General features: G+C 42.3%; 1 protein-coding gene across 3 annotated transcripts in view; it reads left to right on the forward strand.

Annotated features, from left to right (window-relative positions):
• TUNAR (transmembrane neural differentiation associated intracellular calcium regulator) overlaps positions 1-18,823 on the forward strand; it is a 162,320-nt gene that overhangs the window by 731 nt on the left and 142,766 nt on the right. The gene's annotated exons all lie outside the window — the stretch shown is intronic.

The raw sequence follows: 18,823 nt of genomic DNA on the forward strand, positions 1-18,823 counted from the left end.
AACTGGAACAGGTTTGTGGATGCCCTGGGAGTAGCTGTAGCAACATGAAGTCACCAGACTGGGGACTTGAGGAATATTTAATGGAAAGGAACGTCAAAGGCCTTTCCCCAGTTGCAGGAGCGCTTCTGTCTCTGAGTATGTCTGCATGTATAACGAGGCAGTGACCAGGGTTTTAAATGTAATCTAAATGTAACTCCCCACTTCAGCCTGAGGTGTTTTTTATCTGAATGGGTATAACCAAAAGCAGATCTTTCTACATGCAGGCAGAGAGGCCAAAAGCAAACCTCCTGCAGGTGTCTGGGTGGGTTACAAGGCCTCCCCAATTGGAGCCACCCCTGTTCTGTGAGTGAGCCATTTTGAGTTTGTGGCACCCATTGCTCTGTGGCTGAAGTGAGCATGGCCAGGGGTGGAGGTGAAGTGGTTGGTGAGGACAGAGCCATCAGAGAGAGGTTGGCCAAACCTCCTTTGGAGTAGAACCACTGGGGAGGCCAGTGGTGTAAGGACTTGAGGATGCAGTCTGTTGTGCTGCATTTCAGTCCTTTCTTTCTAAACCATTAATTCAATAGCCAGTGGTAGGATTCCATTTTTTTTTACTTAACAATGAAGGATTTAAAGCTCAGCTGACATTTTGTGGGGGCTTTTGCTACATGAGTAATGATTTGGCATGAGCTGGGTAGGGAAGCAGGCTGCTGTCCAGCCATGTTTAGGTGTGTCAGCAGAAGGAAACCAGAAGAAAATACTAAAGAACAGCAATTCAGGAAGGGGTTTAACAAGCCCAAAGCAAGCCTGTTCAAATTCCTTTGCTTTTCATGTGAACTTGAGGTACAGTTCAGCTCACTCTGCCAAACTGTCAAGTTTTCAGGCAGGAGCTGGATGTTTCTTGGGCCTGAGGAGTGAGTGCTCTGAGCAGGAGATGGCTCAGGGCTCAGGCCACAGCTTTAACATCATCCCCAACACCTCTGTCTCAGAAAGATAAGCTCTTCCTGCATATTGAAGAGGAGTCTCAGCAGGCACCAGACAGTAATTTACACACTTTGTTTTAGGGACCATTTAGCACTGAGCCCATGGGTGAAATGAAGGGCTTAGGATCAGCACACTGACTCAAACATGGGAGACCTCTCTGCTCTGAGACCCCAGAGCACCAAGCTGGAGTGCCAGGCCTCCTTTCAGCCCAGCAGCTTTGCAATTCTCTCTGAGCCAGGAGCCCTGTCCTGACAAGTGGAGGGGTGTGCTCCCTTCCCCCCTAGTTCCCTGCCAGGTGGCCTCTTTTGAGAGGGGCAGTGATGGCTCAACCTCCCTGCCATGCAGCCTTTCCATGTCTGGAAGGAAGTACTCCAATCACTGTTGCAGACAAGCAGTTTCCAACACCATCTTGCTCCTGGTATACATTATACACCCCAGGTTTGCCAGGTGCTGTCCAATTACTGCCTTTGGAAAGTATTAAAAGAGGCTAGGTGCCTGTTTTCCCAGCTTGGGCCAGAGCCATAAGTCAGTATGAAATTTCAGATCAAAATGCCACTGTTTTTAGGTGCCTGCATCCTGATATCCTGATTTTTGGTTCTTAATCAATATGCAGGAAGGAATTAAGACAAGATTGCATCTGTAGCTGCTAGTAGACATATTAATGTAATACAGTCCTGTAGCTTAGTGGGAAATAAATACAAAAGAGTGTCTGAAATTTCAGAGCATCTGGGTTCTGGTTGTCTTGAGAGGATTTGTCACAAAAGCTCCTGAGGGAAGAGTAGAGGAAGATGCCACGAATTCCACTTAAGAACAATAATAGAGTCTGGAGGGCATGTATGTTGCCAACAACAGTAATACTGGGCAAACAAAGAGGAAGTCAGTACAACTGAGTGTCAGGGAACGCTTCCAAATCTGAAAATCTAACCTTAGCTTTCCAATACATTGGTTTATTAATAAGTGTAAAGACTAGATGAAAGGGAAATAAAAAGGAAGTATGGTGCACTGCAAAATACTAGAGTTATAAAATAAGAGTGCTTCAGGTGTGTCAGTCAGAAGAGTTGGAATAATTAACTGCTGGTTCAGAAACTGGATCACCGAAAATTAAAGGCAGAAATTAAAAGAAGATAAGGACATTGCTGAGAATCTAAATGATTTGTTTGCAGCACTCTTCAGCACAGAGAATATCAGAGTGATACCTACTGGGACTTGCTCCTTTCTGGTAATCAAGATGTGTCAGAAGGAAGAGCTGGAACAAATCGATAATTTAAAAAGCAGCAAATCATCAGCTCCAGATGGTATATTGAAAAGTTTTGAAGGAGCTTAGTATGAAATAGCTGATCTGCAGCAAAAATATGCCTTCCTTAATTAAAAACAGCTATTTTGCTGGAGAAGTGGAAGGTACCCAGAGTTGAAAACAGGATTGAGATAATTTGAGAAAGCACACACTCTCTATACCCAGATATACACTTCTGTTTTATAAGCTGGTTGAAGACAGAATATAAAGTAGGGAAAAAAAAAGAAAAAGGATAGTATCCAAAGAGCAAAGTTTCTGCAGGAAAGAGTCATGCCTCTTCATTAATCTGTTTTAACTCCAGAAGGGACACACTCATAGTGGGCAAATAAGAAGGAACCACTGTAATTTAGATAAGCCTTAAAGGACCTTTGACTTAGGCAGGATACTGTGAAACAAAGAGAGGGGAGCTTGCTGCAAATCTCTTGTCTGATGAGACTGTGCTGGGCTGCATGTCCAAAGGAGCCCAGACCACCCTTGACATCTCCATGCTGCATCAGGCCTGTGACTTGTTCCTGCTCTGTGACAGTGACATCCCACCCCTGTGATGCCAAATCCTGCTTTCAGCTGTCCTGGGAGGTGAGAAACCAATGAGGGGATGAGTGGCCCCTTTCCAGCCTATGAGAAAGCTGAGCAGAGGTTGTTTCTGTGTGTCTGTCAGGCTCATGGGTCTGAAAAGGTGAACACTGGTGAGAAAGGTTACACACTGCTTCTAAATTTTAAGTCCTACAGAGGATGGAGAGGTTGCTGTGGGGAACTGCAGGGGGCCAGGAGCTGGGAGCTGAGGAGCATCAGTGCCAGCTGTGGTGGGAAGCTCCTCCTGTGGGTAGCACCAAGGTAGCATCTTTGTGGTGAAGGCATTCATGGGGAAAGAAAAATATGAACAAAAAATGTAACCCTCCAAATTGTTAGGTAAAGGCAGGGGCTGGCTGGCTGTATGCTTTTTACTACTGTCACTCACTAGAAGCAGGTCTAGTAATATTAAAAAAAAAATTAAAGAAGGAATTTGGTTATAGCAAAGTGGAAAATGAATACAACAAAATATATAATTTCAGAAGAAGAAATGAGGGAATGTGTTAATTTTCCCTCCCAATGCTATGTGTGAATTAATTAGATGCAATATCAATGTCAACATTGTTTAACAAAAACCCTGTATGTTTATAGAGAATACTCTGGATGCACTGAGAGGAAAATCCACGCCTTTTCCCTTAGAGGGAATCCATAATAATCTATACCTTTACCCTTAAAAACATAGTTTTTTTCCTATTTTAATTTTATGCAAATTGGGACCATTTTTGGACTCCTTGTTGTGTTCTTTATTCCCACATCCTGCTTCAAAGATATTTCCCTGCTTCTGTTCTGTCAGTGAAGGTTGACAAACTGACCGTGTCACCATGAAAAAAATTTCAGTTGGATTTTGTGCCATAGCTTAAAAAACCCAAACAACCAACCACCAAATCTTTAACAAGTGTTTCATCTTCAGAACCTTTGTTAATACAAATGTACAGTTTTCATCAAGTTCTTTGCTCTTTTAAGCAGACATCAGAACTACTACCTCCTTCTTTCTCGTTTGTTTTTGCCTGTCAGCCCTTCTCTATTTCTTCTGATCTTTTCTATGTATTCTTCCCTCAGTCCTAGGGTCTTCCCTTCCTTGCCTCACTCTCACAGGTGTGTGATGCTGCTGTTGCTCCTCTTCTTCTGTACCTGCTCCTGCCTCCTCACAGCCTTGTCAGCTCACAGCTGTACCAGCTCTGGTGCCCAGCCAGAGTCAATTATGCCAGCAGAACTAATTAGAAGGCACAAGATGCTGTGCCTCATTCTTGAGATTTGCACAGCTCACCATCTCAGTGTGCTCTGCTGATTAGGAAATACTGATTTGTAGTAACAAAAATATAACAAAAAAAATTTAGAGGCTTCTGGAATAACCCTGCTGTTTTTCTCTTTGGTCTGTTCTGTGCAATTATTTTTTGTATTAATAACCTCTAGTATATAGCACTTGAGGATTTCTCTGGGTATTTGGTGGCGAACAGCATCAGCCAGGAAATGCCTGGAGAAGTGCTGTTTTTATGGATGATAAACTAGGCTGTAGATTTTAGAAAGACTGTATTTTGCCTTTTCCTTTAAATTTTCTTATGCAGTCACATAAGGGAGGAAAGGATGGTGCAGAGGTGCCCAGGACACTTTTAAATTAGCTAATTTAGATGCAAAGTCAGTTTTGCCACGGCAGCATGGAGCAGAGCAGCATGGCTGATTCACTCAGCTCCCCAGCAGTCCCGAGGGTCCCACTGCTCAGCCTTTCCAATGCTCTTTTCTGCAAGAAAATCTCCCCTCTGTGATGCCATGGGATGCTGGGGCTCATGTCATCACACAGTAATTCAGCTGCTTGATGTGACAGTTTGCTGATTTACAGGCTTGTGGGCTTTTCCAGATTGCAAGATCCACAGTAGAGTTGAATGGCTAATCCTTCAGGGTCAGTAGGTTTGGGTCCTTTCTTCCCATTTATGAAAACACCCATAACTGTCAAAGCTCAAGAGAACTAAGACCCTACAAAAAACCTGAGCCACTTGCACATCAATGCCATCAGCAAATGCTTCTTTGAGCTGGTTTTCATGTCTCAGACTCAGACCAACACGCAGTGATCTTGTTATTTCTACATCAGCAGAATAGCAGACAGCTCTGACATTTCTTCCCTCACCCAAAACTACTTTGGGCTAGATAAAACAATAAGATCTCAGTGATGGTTGCCCACAGCAGTTCTCAAAACCACTTTATTCATCATTAAGACAAAGAAAATTGTCCTCAGTCTCAGGAGTATGGAGTAGGAAATAGAGATTATAGATACAGTCTTGGGGAAAAGCTTTGTGTTAATTATTGTTAATGTCTTGTGAACTCCTCTAAGATGTCCAAGTTGTAACTGTTCATCTGGGCTCCACCTAGCAGAAAAATGCCTACAAGTTTCCAGATCATCCTGCCAGCATAAGGCAAATTCTAACTATACAGTTTGTGGTTACTTTTTTTCTGCCTGTCCCCTTCCCCCAAGGCTAAAGGGTCTTCAGTCTGCTGGAAAAGTTGTTTTTAATTTTTTACCTCACAAAAAAAGCTGTAATAGGAGAGTGTGACTTCAAATCTCATGTTGAGGAGAATTTACTATATAGTCTTCTGTTTGGAGAAGCCAAAGTTAAAAGAAAATTAAATCAAATTTTTCTCAGAAGAGGGATATCATTTTGTCTGGTCAGCTATTGTGAGTTTGTTTTCCTGAACTGCTGAGTTCAGCTGGAACTTTAGGTGCTTGGTCTCTTTGAAAATCAGGCCTGGGGCTTGCAAATCCAGGCAAAGGGCCATGGTGGTTTATATAGCAACTGGCACAGAGGATGAAATACAGCCTCTCTCTTTCAGAGGGATCTTCTTACTGCAAGGTCTTCAGGGACTGTGAGTACTGAGCCCTGGCTGTTGTTTAAAGTCCTTTCTGCTTTGAGGTATTCCACCAGGGAGTGCAGTCTCCAAATTCAGCACAAAATGAGCAGTCCCAAATAGGCCAGTGCTTCTGAACCCCCTCTAGATGATTATCTGGCACTATGGTTTTTCTTGTGGAGATCATAAGGAGTGCATGATGAAGCCCTACAACATATTTTCTAAAGAGTACTGGGAGCTGGTATCCTGACAATATGACAGGAACCTCTCATAGATAAACCTTGAGGTTTATTAGGTGATCAAATCTGTGTTTCACTATAGTGTAGTGGGGTTAATACTTCATTCTGTTCACTGTCCTGCTTTGGTTGGAATTTCAAATGTTAAATCTCATCTGACTGCTGTAATTTTAACTCCTGCTTTTTAAATGTCTGCTTCTAGTTGACCATTCTATGTTGCCATCTTGCTTTTTTGATTTGGATGTGTCCATTCAGATCTTCTGGAAACAAGTTCACTCTATTCTGGCATGGAGAACTTTCCCAGCGAGTCCCAGAGATTGATTTTGGGAGACTTACTTGACATTGAGATCACATCCTGGAGGATGGTGGTGTTGAACTATAATTGGTTTCTCAGAGTTGATTTTCTCCTCTTATTAGCTCACAGAGCAGATGAGCGATTCACTCACTTAACTCTAGATTGGTTCATGAGATTGAAGAGCCTGTCCTTGCACTCATATTTTAAATATCTCCTGCCATTTCTTTATAAACAGCCAGTTGAATGATACTGAGTTTGAACCCAAAGTACTTATTTTCTTTACCACATTGAAGCACAGCTCAGAGCATCCAGAGTCTGGTGTAGCTGTTGAGAAAATACACTGCTCCAAACATGCTGCTTTTGTTGATATGGCCCACTGGAGCTCAGCAAATGTGCATTACCTTTATTACCATGATAACACAAGTCCATATGCTTTCTGATGAAATCCAAAGAGGCATTTACATTTCTCTTCTGCTTGTAATTAGGGCAGAGCAGACAGGAGGAGACCCTGACCTTTTATATCAGTTTGTACAGGGGCTGTGGTCATGATGCCAGAGCAGGAATTGTGAGACTCTTTAAGCTTTGTTAATGACTCTGCTGGAGATGCTTTCTCCAGGGCTCAGGTTCTGCTCCCCTTTTATCAATGACTTAACCTAATTTTTTTAAACAATGAGCTAACACTAATTAACCACAGAGCAGGGTTTGTCCTCAAGCCTGTTTCTGCAGTGCCAGTGCCAAGTGACCAGAGACACTGGGTTTGCTTGTGCTGTCTGTGTGTCCTCCTTGGGAAAATGGGGAGCAGGTGGTGGGATACACATGCTGAAAAGCACTTTGCTGTGGTGCTGCTATGTCCCAACCTGGATAGGTTTTAACAGGATTTAGGCAAACACTGACATCTGCATGGAGTTGTCTACATGTGAAATGGCTGTCTGTGCTTGGTTTGTGGTCAATGATGGTCTGTCAGTCCTGCCAGAGTGGTCCAGAGACGTGTCCAAGCATCAGGGGCTCAGTTCAGTTTCTTAAACCTGTCTGGTGCCATTTGAGATGCCCTGGAGTAGGTTGAACATCCCCAGAGAGCTGCAGATTTAGCACAGGACTTTTGCTGTCCTGGAAGCTGCAGGCCATAGCAGACACCTGCACACAGTCAGACCTAGTTGTCTGCTTGAGGGCAGGCTGAAATGCTCTCCAGGATCTGCTCACTGTATCAGCAAACTCTGCCAGAGATTGCAACCTGCACCCAGCACTCACATGTAGACAACTGATGGAAGCACCTTCACCTCCAGCTGCACCCAGCCCCTTATGGCTGAAGATACAGGTCTGGCTCCCAGAGACATCTGGAGTTAAATATGTAGGTAAGCAGCTCCAGAGGGCAAGGAATTCAGCTTCTTTTAATAGCTGCTATAGGAGCAAAAGAAGTGCCCTCTGAAAATGCCTTCCATCAAGCTGGCTGCAGAGGGACACTAGGCATGCAGCTGTTTAACTTTCAGGTTAAGAAAGTGAAAAGCATCCCACCTTTAGATGAGATGTAATCCTGTTAACTCCACTGACCCAGAAACAGTTTTCTCCAGGTACCTGCAGGAGAGGCCATATGGGAGACACAGTAATGATATTCTGAACCTCAGGAGCATCCTGAATATTTCTGAACTTTGCAAAATGATGTTGACTTAGAGATAGTTGAGTTGGAACTGAGTCATGCACAAGCTAAAAACTTACTGTTTTTTCCTTTTTCCAGATAACATTTTGCACCTTTGCAGCCCAAAAGATCGTTGGAAATGAGCACAGCTTCTCACTCTATTTCCCTGTGCAATTTGAGTCTTCACCACCTGGGTGGTGTTTTCTTACCCCATTCTCATATTTTCGTTCTTTTTGAAAGATGAAAAGACCACAGTTTCACTTGGATTGTTCTGGGAGGTATACAAGCCATGATGGCTGCTGTGGGATTGATTGGAGAAGTTTAGTGTGGGAGTAATGACATTTTCAAATTAAGGCTGGCTGACCCAGATGCTCTTTATAGAGGTATCTCATTTAGAAGCTTAAGTGAATTATATGGCCAAAGTTTTAAAAGGAGATGTGAGGGAAAAAACTGGGACAACTAAAAAAGTGCAGCAACAGTCAAAGTCTGAGAAGTGCAATAGGCTCTGTATAAATCCACAATTCATCACCCTGGGGACATTTGAAAGTGGAAGTAATTGTAGAAAAGTAAAAGGTAAGTCTTCAATGGATGTTGACTAAGTTAATTCCAGTGGGATTAATTTTACTTACATCAGTGAGAATCCAGCTCTCACCAGTGTGGGTTGATGACTCTGGTGAGAAGGTAATAGTGTCAACTTGCTATATCATTAAACAATATTATTTTCTCTCTATAATTGTCCAAAATCTCATATTTTGCAGCTGTTTTGATTAGAATTAGCTTTTTGTCTGTATCTAGATGGTGTGAATGACTGAAACTTTGAACAGAGTCCACTTATTTATTCTTGATTTCCATATGGAAAAATGCACATTTATATATCAAGTAGAGTTTATAGAGGTATTGGGATGAAAGACCTAAGCAGATCTTGGCAGTGAGCAGTTTCCTCATGATCACTATTCTGTGCTTGGATCCCTGCAGCGGGGCATGTGTATTTGTTTGGACTTCTAAGGAGATCAAGCAGCAAAAGGACACTGACATCTTTCATGTGGTGCCTTGTTGATAAAGATCCTAAATGACCTTACAATGTGTAGAGAGGCTCAAAACAAATGTGATGCCAGGAACAGTTCCAGGGTGCTGCATTCCAGCACGGGCAGGGGGTTTGCACAGGAGCCCTGGGGCAAAAGCAGGACAGAGTTGAGATCCCAGTGTCTGGTCTCTCCACAAAGACAGGGCTCCCTAAGGCAGTCACCCACACACTCCAGGTTTCTTTTCCCACGTGCTGGCTGCAGCAGTCAGGAGTGCAGCATGAAGCTATCACTGCTCTGTGCAAACAGACTGCAGTGCCATCACTACTTGATCTGCTGGGCCTGGGGCACCACTGCAGCAAGAGGCCAGAAGGGAACTCTGCTCCACTGGGGCCAGCCAGATGCTGCACTCGTGTTCCTTTGGGAATCCTCTCCTGTTGGATGCCATGTGCTCCTGGGAGAGGCCCTGGCACCCTGTGGTCAGCCATACCTCCAGAGGGACCCAGCTGTGTTCCCTGTCTCTCACTGTCGTGCCCTGGAGCTTGGAACAGAGCAGAGATTATTTTGCTGGATGAATGGTACCCAGTGTTCTTGGGGGAAATACCTGGGAGGGTGTCCCATCCTAGGGAAGCTGCTGAAGGCAAATGATCAGAGGAAGGGGACAGGGATACTTTTGGCATCCTGGAGTGGGAGGTCACTTAAACAGGTTTTGCAATGTAATTGAAAGTGGGATACTTCAAGTGAATTCCTCCATCCATGTGCCTCCCTCAGCTCAGCTCTCTGTACTTTCTTTTTTGAACCAGCACCAACATCACTTGCATATTTTCATGGGCAAAATTTGATTAAAATAACCAGAAATCAAGGACCTCTGCCTTCACATCCACTTCTACTGATTCTTGTGATTGTTGGAGTTGATTTTTACCCTCCCTTTGCTCCTCCAGATGCTGTCACAGCTTTAATACATCAGTGCAAAGCTTAGGCAACCTCACCAGTCAGTAATCCTGCCTCGAGGCAGCAGGTGCTTCAGCAGGTATTATTTGCTGGAAGGAGAGATTTCACTTGGGCTAGGCTGATGGGAAGAACAGCTGATGTTGGCAGGGGGGCTGGAGGAAAGTGATGGTCCCATGCACATTGGGGTTGGCTAATGCTGTCAGTAGAAAATGTCCCTCTTTTGGAATCCATCTTGTAAGTGAACCCACCTTCACTATTAGTTTGGATCATGACAGGAAAAGAAACTCCTATATAGAAGACACTTCTTGTCCTTTGCTTATGTAAGTCAGAGCTGTGGCTTCTGGGCTCTCACTGAATGCCTCCTTTCTCTGTACTTTTCCAGCTCATTTGATACAGTTTTGAATTGTGGGTTGTTAGAGGTTTTTTTAAGGTTTTTTAAAAAAGATATATTAATTACACAAATGCTTGGTGGAGAGCAATGCTCATGTCAAAAGGTTTAAGCTTTGGGTTTAATTTGGATGAATGCCTGAAATTTAGCTCTGAACCAGTGACAGTCTTTGAATTTATAAATAATAATATCCACCTGAGATTCTGGTCCAAAGCAAGAGCAAGACTTTTATTCTGTTCAGGTTCCTCATCTCTGCTTATCACTATAGCAAATTAGGCCTTTTCAGGCAAGCAACAAGTGGTATGACTAACAACCTTGTAGGGCTCATTCTTTCTTCTCAGCAGCTGCAGTAAGAACAGCCAAGGCCTGGCCATTCCAGCCAAGTATTTAAAAATATATATCTATTTTTGAGGACTCTTGAGAATTTTAGTACAAATTATTTTTGTTTGGGAGTTTGTCTGCTCTTGTCTGACCCACATTAACCAAGTAGAGGGAACAGGTTCAGGATCCTTCCCATTCCCCAAAACCACAGGATGAGTGAGAGTCTATAACAAGTATTTAACCACAGAAGTCAGTGCTTGGGAACAAAGTGATCAAATAAGATAAATTGGAGTGATAAATCAGCTGAAGGCATGACAATAGGACAGAAATAGCACTTTAGTTATGATAAAATTGTAGAAGTTAAAATGTTCATGCATTTAGAAATTAGGAATTTATGTTTTCTTGCTGTCTTGAATAGGATTTAGAAATGACATTGAACAGGTAAGTGAAATCTGGATTTAGGATTTTGTATAAAATAAAATTAGGTAACTCAGCAGGGATTTTTTCTGACTAATTGGTGGGACTGTGGGTAGAAATGTCTGTGGTATTGTGTGCTGTGTAAGCAAGCACGTCTCCTTACTGCACTTGCTCTTCCCCGAAATTGTGTTTGCTGATTCCTGTTCCAACACAGATAAAGTCATGCTGCAATCTCTTGGTAACAGGAGGCCTGGGTGGACTTGGGAATTCTCACTTTATGGCAGAGTCAGAAATATCACCAAGGCAGGGCATTTTTTGCTATTTGGAGGATTCTGTTTCCAGTGTAAAGAAAGACAGGACAGACACAATGTCTGTTTGTGCCTCCATCACACTTGGTGTGAGCACAGGGCTGTGGTCTGCAGGATCTCTACTTTCACCTGCTAAAGGTGAGCAGAATGGGGAGCTTCTCTTCTTAACCACCCATGATTGAATACTGCTAGTATTTAATACTTGTATTGAATCTCAGATAATTGCTAAAGTGCTGAACTGCTGTCTCAACTTATCCACATGCAATTAATAATATTGATCACCCTACACTGACCTTGAGAGTTAATAACTGTTTTTTCTCTTAGTTTCCCTTGATGAATGGTGTTTTCTACATGCCAACTTATAATTTTGTCAAGGTGTCAGATCCTGCAGACACTGAAATGCAAAAGCAGTGCCTTCTGCAATATTGTTTTCTTTGAGACCAATAAGAATATTTATGTCTAGGCTGAGAAAAAGAAGTACATTTTTATTTTTACAGGATTTTGCCTGGGGGAAGCCTATACAAGTATTTGTGTAATAGCCAAATTACTTGAAATCTGTGTAGGATACCTGCACAAAGTTTTGAGGCTCCAAAAGTCAGGCTTTACTTTCTCCATCAAATAATTAGGTAGTTCTTTTCTTCATCTAATGATAAAGTGTTTCTGTTTTTCCCAAAAAATCCTTTCCCATATTATGCACTCTGGTGAAGTCACAAGAGAGATAATTGAGGCAATTTATTTCTCTCTTCTCATTTGGAGAGACCCTTAGAAGTCTTTTTGCTCTGGGTAATCTGAACATCTTTTTCCTGATTACCTTGAACAAACTGAAGAATTTATTTATGGTTATCTTTTACTAATAGGTTCCCCTGCTTACCTAATCCTCATCTTTCTAGTATGATCTGATAATGAATCAACAGTCCTGCTCCTGTTTTGTATGACATTTTTTTCTTAGGCTCCTGCTGCACTATGTGCCTTTTTGCTTGTGCATATCCCTCTGCTGAGATCCCTAACAGAGGGATCAGAACCATTGAAGCCCTGGAAACAGAGAATGTAGCAAAAAAGGTTCTGCTAAAGTCTTTGAAATATTTTTATTCTCTGCTGCAGAGAAAATCAAACAGATCTGGAATGTGTGAAGTGGCACTCCCTACCCAGAGCTTGGCATCACTGAGGAAAGCTTTGCAGTACTGTATTATCCAAGAGATGTGCAGGGAGGGATGCTGGGGAAAGAAATCTGCCTCCACATTGGTTTTCTCACAGCAGCACTAACACTCAGTGGTGGAGCAGTATGTGGGAATGGTGTGTGATAATCTCCCTGCTCCTTCTGCAGAGCAAATGGAGCACATTGTCCCAGAGCAGCCACCACTCAGCACTTTAGCACTGATTTACCTTCCCAAGAGACACATATAACTGCCCCCTTCCTTTGGACAGCTAGCATCGTCTGAAGACACCTTATCTTTGTAAAAAGCATCTTGACAAACTCTTCAAACACTGCCTCTTCCCTGCATTTGTACTCATTCACCTCTCCCCCATTACATCCTCAGCTAAAGCAGATTATTGCAAAATCCATTTAAAAAACATAGCAGTTTTATACTGAAAGATATCTAGAGGGCAGCAAATCCAGAGGGAAATCTCATCCTTCAGTGCAAACAAAACTTTCTCTTTTATTTAATTTCTGAAAAATCAAACACAGAGTTACATAAAGTTTTTTTTTTTCTTCTCTCCACAAAGCAGCAAGAATAATAAGGTATCTCTATAAGGCTGAGATATAATCATACCTTGGAAAAAAGCTTTAATTTGATTAAAGCTTTCAGTACTGGGCATAGCCTCTAAGTTCAGGTGTGAGCTATGAAGAAACTGCTTGGCCATCTATAATCCCATCTGAAAGAAAATGTATTTTTAGAGTATTGCTGTGTGACATGGAATGCTCCTGAGTCATTTGTGTATTACTATGCTTGCTGTGAAGGATATATTTAATTTGGTATTAAGATTGTGTTATTGATTGCAATTTCATTCTCCTTCATGTTTGGTTCAAATTGTAGTTGGTCAAACAGCAGCTGGGTTCCATTTAACTGTTGGCAATAGAAATCAAGGCTTCTGTGACATCTTGCTTTATTGCATACTGCCTTCTTCAGCACATTTTGACACCCTTTGAGAAGTGTTTCTGCAATTACCCTTCTCAAATTTCATCACTAAGTGTTGATGTATACAGTAATAGGGATGTTGGAAACCCCTATCTCTTGTCCCTAATGTCTATATTTGGCACTTGAGGTTTGGAACTTGGCCATCAAGAAGTTATCAGAATGCTTAAAAAAAAGGAGAAAGTTTTAAAATAGCTATGCTAATGGCTTGAGGTTTTACTCAATTTTTAAAACTTTTCACCTGAATTGTATTATGAAAAATGGCATCTGCATGTTGAAAGATGCAAGTAGAGGCAAATCAGTCCAGGTTTTTGTGGACGCTGTCAGTAACCACAGGCAAAACCAGATAGGCTCCTTTGACCATACTTGGGAGTACCAGTGTCTCATTGTCAGCAGGGACATCTCCCATTCCCCACTTCCTGAAGCTGCAAATTGGGGTTAATGAACTGATCTCTATTGGTCTGACGTTTACTTTCACATTTACTGGTGAAAAATGTGGTAAGAGAGTTGGTGATTCTTGTGGTCAAGGGGCAACATATTTGCATTGAAATAGGATAGGATGTATACAGGAGAGAAGAGGGTTGGGACTATGTGATGGCTTTTTTTACTGGAGACCATGCCTGAAATTAGAAGGATTTATGTGGTACCTGATAGCATTTATGGCAAAGGCCATACAAGAACACAAGCAATTTCCTGCTAATTGCTTTTCTTATGATGTACAACCCCCTTTCCTGTCTCAGACATGTGGTGATTTTGCACAGCTAGTGTTAAATCAGCATTGAAATATCAGGGAATTGTTGTCACTAGAACAGTCAGTCATTACTGACTATCCAAAGGGCATCACCTTCCTTGCTACCTCTGCTATCTCTGAGCATCTCTGTGCTTCCTCTGCAGGAAGGGAAGGTTCCCTTTCCTCCTTCATCTTCACTAGACTGTTCCTTTTGGCTGGGGTAATTGCTTATACCGTGGGTGGTTTTCTGAAGCAGCTGCAGGTTGTGAGGTGCTGGTTCACAATGATGCACTGCCAAAGCCAGCTGACCTGCTCCTGTTAAGGGTTACAGAATGGGTAGGCTTGGAAGGGACCTTAAAGGTCATCCAACTCCAACCCCTCTGGCAGGGGGGATCCTGCTGGCCTTCAGGGCTGCATTTAATAGCAATATATGGCTGCTTTTTTGTTTGTTTGTTTGGTATTGTGTGTACCCTGCCCTGTGAGTAGTGGCTATATCTGAGCCATGAGAGGTTAAAGTCTTCTGGACTCCTTTGGTGTCTCAGAAAACTCTCGCTGCTCTGAGCTTCATAGATGAAATATAAACACCATTTACATCTACTTAAAATCTGAATTGAACTTGAAATTTCTGTTCAGTCCAGTGGTGAATGTAGCTACTGTTAAATTGCTCCATTAAGTATAAAGCAAAGTTTAATCTGCTGTGTTTTACTTTTGTAAAATGCTTCTAAGCACTGGTAATGTTCCTTTTTATTGTGTTCCTTTGACTTTATAGAAAACTGAAAACTTTGTCCCAATTAAAAAAAAAAGGAAAAAAAGGATTAACATACCCATGGAAGAAACAAGAAGGTTCAAAAAGGAGAGAAGAAAGGAGGAACATTACCTGGAAGAATTAGAGGAACAACACTGGAGCAACTTGCTCTTTTGCCTTTTCCTTTCCAAAGGAAAAAAGTGGTCAAAGAGCTTGGTCAAAGAGCCCCACTAAGCAGATTACCTCAACTACTTGTGGAAAAGACTACAAATACAATCCAGAAAGGCAATTACTTTTTTTTTTTTCCTTCATTCAGATAGAATTTTTCAGCTGCTAACATGGAGTTAATTGCCTCTTTTTTTTCCCCTCCTTTTTTCTTGTAATGGTCCTTTGCATAGGTTTAGTCATCCTTGAGGGCAGCTGCTCCAAGTATTCAGCAATTGCCAGATGATTACCTCTTTAATGTTTTCACTGAGTACTTTGCTGGTTAACCTCCTTAACTGGAGAGCTGCTTATTGTTATTTATGTCTTGTCAGCACAGAGGTTCATTAAGCATCGGTAAATGACATGTTTTCATATCTGCTGACACCAGAAATGCAATATGATCAATTGCAAATTGACTTCAGTGCAGCAATAGAGTGCCTTTAACACACATCAGTGGATCATTTGTACAAGCAGAGCTCGAATTTTTATGGCTGTTTATGTCTCTCTAATACCCAAGTATAAATTCTCCCAAGCCAAGCGATTCTTAGTAAAACCAAACGCAAAACTCTGTCCAACAAGTGACCGTGTATCCAGGCTGGGTCTCAGCACAGGAAGGTTTTGGATGGCAGGAAGCTGAAAGTAGTGGAAGAGCCCCGATTGCCTCAGCTATGCCAGGAGGCATAGATGGGCTGGGGCATCTCTTGTGAGCCTTCCCTCCCTTCCCCAGCGCTTTCCCTCACTTGTTAGCTTGCACTGGCTCCTTGCCCACACCCCAGGGAAGGTCTGGAGATGGATTTGTGTGTGTGTGATGCCCAAAAGCTGAGCTGATGACACCTCTGTGCCCAGGTGCTGTGGTCCAGGGGATGTCAGTGATGGGGAGTCAAGAGTTTCCAGTCTCCCAGGGGCCAGTGGTCTTTCACTGCTCTGCCACTTGTGCTCCTGGCAAGGGAGCTGAGCTCATGGCAGGCTGGGTCCAAAGTGCTGCTTTCTGGTGGTGCTGCAGCAGCAGCTCCTGAGGAAGCTGTCCTGGCTTTTTGTGGCTCAAGCCCTTTGTTAAACTGATCCTTGGGGCCAGAGGGCAGGACCCTGGAATCTGTCCTGCTGCATAGGGTGACAGAGCACCCACTGCAATAGCACTGGCAGGCACTGGGCATCTCTGGGCTTCCAAGGCCTGGGGTAGTGATCTTCCCTACCAGTGCTTGGATGTCCTCTCTAGGATGAGCTATGACCCCATGCCAAAGGCAACTGAACAGTGACTGTAACCCTCCAGGTTGTCCTCTGCCCAAAACTGTTCATTCACTTACACTGGGCTGCTTGTGCCTCACTGGAGTACAGGCTCTCCATCTTGTTTCCTTCTGACCGAAATGTCTGGGAACTACTGATATTTCTGTAGTTCTGAGACTGCTCTTGCCTGTACCAGTGCACTTGGATTGGAGGATGTCACCTTCACAGACATCTCTGAATTTCTAGACCTCTATCTTTAGAAATTTGTCTCAATGGCACAGGTGAAATTTTCAACTCTGCAGATCCAGGCAGATTATACAGTAAAGATTTGCCTTCAGAACTAGGAAAAGCATATAGCTATCTTTATTAAAAAAAACCCAACAAACAAAACCAAAACCAGCAACAACAAAAAAAAACAACCCACCCCCCCCCCCACAAAAAACCCAAAAAAGCAAGGAAAAACCCCCCAAACAAACCAACCAACCCAAAACCAACAAAAAACCAAAAAACCACCCAAAACCCCAACAACAAAAGAACTCCATAACCCCAGAAGAAAAAAAAAAAAGCTTTTTGAGAAAAGGTTTTCATTTCAAAGCATCATCAGGTTTCAATTTAACAAAACAGTGTAAAATAAAAGAAAACCATGAATGCAGGCAGCAGCCCTGGGAGCATTCAGTGCTGATTTACTATGCCAGGACATATCTCCTGTAGAGTTAGATTATTATTTTTCTCTACTGTTCTGTCACACATTGTTTCACGTCTGAGATTCCTTACTAGTAAATGAGCAAAGGCAGAAAGGGTTTACTCACATTAAATCCATTATTTTATGTACTGGAGAAAAAAAAAGAAAAAAAGGCTTGCATTGAAATCTCTTTGGAAAGAAAGTAAGTTCTTACATTGTTTTAATTGGGGTAGCTTTGGCAATTTGCAGTCTATATATAAGTCAAAACATTTTGGCATTCATCTGGAGTATCTGACTCAGCTTATGCTTTTCTTCTGTTGGAATATTTGCAATATGCTCATGGCTTTATATGCTGCAATAACTTTCTTGTTTTGTCTTATGAAAATGAAATTAAACTTCAGATTGTCTTTTCTGTACAGGAAAGATAGGAGCTTCTGATCTAATCTGTTTGATTAGTGACCTTCCTGAAGAAAACTGTCATCTTCCTTGTTATACTTATTCTCACTAAATATCCACAACCATATTTGCTCATGGGCTGCTGAAGTACTGCTTGTGTTTGCTCCCTGTTGATTGGAACACATGAAACAGCCTTATTTTAGCACTATGAATAACAGAATGCTGAATTAATATTATGGACCCCTAACAAAATTGCTTTGATGTAAGATTCCAATACCCTTATTTTGTTACAGAGCCATAATACTTGTTTAGAATACTCTGTTATTCATGTGCTGAGATGATATTGATGGACTTATTAGGAGTCCAGCTATGGAGTTCATGCTGGGGTAGAGTCAGACAAATTAAGGCAAATTTCAGTCTAACTTTAAGACTATAAGGTAGAGCAGATGGCAGAGCTGGTTAGTTCAACCTTTGTTATCAACATGCTGGTTGTCCCTGCACCTTTTTCCTGACTGTTGGTTTTTATCACAGTGCAAGGCCAGATCCTGCCCTGGGGAAATCTGCAGTGTGCTGGCAGCACAGGCTGCAAACTGTGTCTTAATAAGGTGTGTTTTAAAAAAAGAGCACCCCTTGGTCAGAAAATAGGAATTTTTGTTTAAGGAAAGCAATTAAAAACTTGACAAAGATAGAAAGATGAAGGAAAATGGACTAAAAGAGGTTTGAGTGTCTAAGCACAGTGTGGTGATTCCACTAAAATCTTGATAATTTAACCAAATTCTGCTTGTGCACACAAGTATGAGCAACAATTAAAAGGAAAGAAGAAAGAAAGAACAACGGCTCTGTGTGTCTTCAGATAGGACACACATTCTTCATAAAATTTACATGGAGCCATAGTAAATAAAACATGGTATGCACTAGGCCAGTAATAACCAAACAATTTGATATCATGTGAAGTTTTACCATTTCTCTTTCATTTCTTAAAATCAATTAAAATGTAATTTTATTTTGAGAATATTGAAAAATAATTTATAGAGAACTATAGCTCTGGATGATGATGCCCACTAACAACAAAATGCAAGAAAACAAAATCCCAGAGTTCTTCAGAATGATCTCTTAAAATCTGCCAGAGACATGCTGGGGTCAGGCTTTCTCAGAGGCACTGCAGATTCCATTTCTGCCATCTCTGGCTTTCCAAACAGCAGTGCCAGGCTGTAAGACATAGAAATGCTTTTCCTGCAGACTGCCTCAAGATCCCAGGTGCTGTGCAGACAGAGGAAGCTGCCTCTGACATCCTCTGCAGAGACCACTGTGGTGCAGCAAAGGGGTGGGGGCAGAGATGGATCACTGCCCAGCTTGCTGTGTGTGTTCAGACACTGCTGCCCATCCCAGAGCTACAGCCAGAAGCACTGGCCCAGCCAGGAGTGCAGGAGGACGTGGAGCTGGAGCCAAGCAGAAAGCTGTGGTGCTGCTC

The sequence above is a fragment of the Agelaius phoeniceus genome, chromosome 6 (assembly GCF_051311805.1).
Source record: "Agelaius phoeniceus isolate bAgePho1 chromosome 6, bAgePho1.hap1, whole genome shotgun sequence".
NCBI classification, from domain to species: domain Eukaryota; kingdom Metazoa; phylum Chordata; class Aves; order Passeriformes; family Icteridae; genus Agelaius; species Agelaius phoeniceus.